A 2597-nucleotide genomic window follows, 5' to 3' on the forward strand; every position below is an offset into this window, starting at 1 on the left:
CAATGGTTCTAAGTCAAGGGGAAGGGGTCTAAAATTTCCAAAAAAAAAGTAACTTAGTTTATGGATGATCCTTAAACTTCGCGCGTTATTATTAAGAAAGTCGGATACGAGCTTTTGGCGAGTAGGAGAAAGCACAGAAGTGGGGTTAGAGTCCGATTTCGCATTAGGATTAATGGCATTATTTAGAGCGGTATTATTGAAAAAGCCAGATCCGAACTTTTAGCAAGCAGTGAAGAGCGCAGGCGTGGAGGCAGAGTCTGATTTCGAATTAGGATTAATGGCACTATTGAGAGTGACATTATCAAGAAAGTCAGATCAGAACTTTTAGCGAGCAGGGAAGAGTTCAGGAGTTGGGGGTAGAGTCCGATCTCGGATTAGAATTAATGGCACTATTAAGAACGGAATTATTGAGAATGTGCACCCTATTATTATCATTGAATATATATTATTAATTGAATTTTATATCTGGTAAACCTCAGGTTTTTTTTTTAAATTTTAATAACATTATTTTTTTAATAATAATACTCATGTATACACAATTAAACAGTCTTGATGGCTATCCTATTTTTGAGTAATAAATGAAAAAGAAGTCTGACATAATCTCCTTTTCCCTTTGAACTTTTCAAAGGGGTTGAAATAATCTCTTTTGTCCACAATCTCAGGGAGATACAACCTTTTATACACAACCCTAAAATTGATGTTTGATGAAGAAAAAGGCATAAAGCGAGAGAGACTATTGTTGCGAATGAAATCTATCTAACGCCTATATCAGCGCTATTGGTCACACAATGTGATGGTTATCGGTGCAAACTACCCTCAAACGGCCATAGGCGTCGATCAGCAGCGTGACTATCAGTGGTTTCCGGTTCACCAGGCACCACGGATTCTGAACAAGATGGCGCTCGTTCTCCAACTCCCAGATATTTCGCTGGTGCATATGCACTTCGTGATTTAAGCCCACAAAAAACCTACAGACCTTCACCCTTTATCACTTCACCCCATGATAATAGCTTCTACCTTAAATAAATAAAAAAGGCCGGAAAAATTCCTGAATTTTACCTCTCTGCGTTGGCTTCTTTCTTTTAACCTCAGTCACATTAATTCCCGGATATGTTTCCTCCTCTTCTCCCTTGATTTATAATCCGCTTCTGCTGTAATAAAAACCAAGAAGAGTTTCTGTGAAATAAAGGTCAAACGTAAATTATTAGTAGTTTTTTTAAGGAAAAAGGGACTCTTGCTTAAGAATATACTTAAGCATTTATTTCCTATGTGGAAGTTTTATGAAACAAATTTTTCTAAAAACAGGTTTTTACAAATTTTTGCAAAGTTATGGGTATTGGAAATGCCAGGGTAAACAAAAAATAAAAATTGGTACTTCAACACTTTATGAATCTTTAGCTCAATGCGGTGTTCAATTTTGTAAACAAAATTTTGAATGTTCTAATCTTATATTATAAAAGTATCTAAACAGATCTTCAATTATTATTTAAAATATTATTCTTAAATTATAAATGATCAGAAATTAAATCTTTTAATTTAAGTCTTTATAATATTTTTCATTATTCCCCTCTTTTCCCCTTTTTCTGAACTAATAGATCCCAAATAGAAAATCAATTTTTTTTTTGTTTTGAAAATTTTTAATTTGCTATGTTCACTATTATATATGCGGTTGAAATTTAATCATTTGGATAAACTTCAATTATTTGAAGAAATTTCAACAATTCTTAATCTTACATTTTTTTCTCATTAAACTGAAAGATTTTTATTTATTCAATATTTAAATTTATTGATAAATATCATTAAAGGGTTATCTTTTCTGGTTGCAAATTCGACGTGCTTATAGAAATTTATCCTTTTGGGTAGAAAATTCGTTTATTTATTTGCAAAATTCAACTGTTAAGTTCAAAATTAACTTTATTCTTTGAAAATTTAGAATTTGTATACATGTTTTTTATTTATAGAGAAAGTGTTTATTTATCGAAAATTTTAAACTTTTGTTACAAATTTATCTCTTCGGGTAGAAAAATGATCATTTTTGGTTCAAAATGCAAGTTTTTGGTTGCCAGTTTTTTTATTTTAATACTAAATTTAACAATTTCATTAAAAGATTGTCTATTCAGGTTAAAAATTTAAAGATTTGATAGAAAATGATCCTTTTTGGTAGAAATTCGTGTTTAATTTGAAAATTAATTCTTTATTGAAAATTGAAGAATATATTAAATTCATTTTTTTTTAAATCCAAAAAATGTTTATCAATTGAAAATTCAAATCTTTTCATAAAAATTAATAACTGTTATTGATCTAAAATTAAAATATTTTTGGTTGGAACATTAAATATTACATTTTTCATTGAGAAGTTACCTTTGTTTTTAAAAATGTAACTACCGGTTTAAAATTTGAATTAAATTGTTAAAAATTAATTTTCTTGCTTAGAAAAATCATCTCCTTGGTTAAAAGTGTGAATATTGCTTGTAAATTATGTTTTTATGTTAAAAATTTATTACGAGGGTAGTTCAATAAGTCCTTAGAATGACCAACAGATGGCGCGCGAATCGCTCCAAATCATCTGTTTTCAGTCAGCACCACTCCCGACTAGA

The 2597-nt window shown here is 29.9% G+C and overlaps 1 protein-coding gene across 1 annotated transcript in view; it reads right to left on the bottom strand.

Moving 5' to 3' along the window:
* The window catches only part of LOC117170049 (LIM domain only protein 3-like), a 529686-nt gene that overhangs the window by 254634 nt on the left and 272455 nt on the right, over positions 1-2597 (bottom strand). The window contains exon 2 of the mRNA XM_033356568.1: positions 1060-1151. The gene's annotated coding sequence lies outside the window, so the exon portion shown is untranslated. The remainder of the gene's footprint in view (positions 1-1059; positions 1152-2597) is intronic.

The sequence above is a fragment of the Belonocnema kinseyi genome, chromosome 3, assembly GCF_010883055.1.
Source record: "Belonocnema kinseyi isolate 2016_QV_RU_SX_M_011 chromosome 3, B_treatae_v1, whole genome shotgun sequence".
NCBI lineage: Eukaryota > Metazoa > Arthropoda > Insecta > Hymenoptera > Cynipidae > Belonocnema > Belonocnema kinseyi.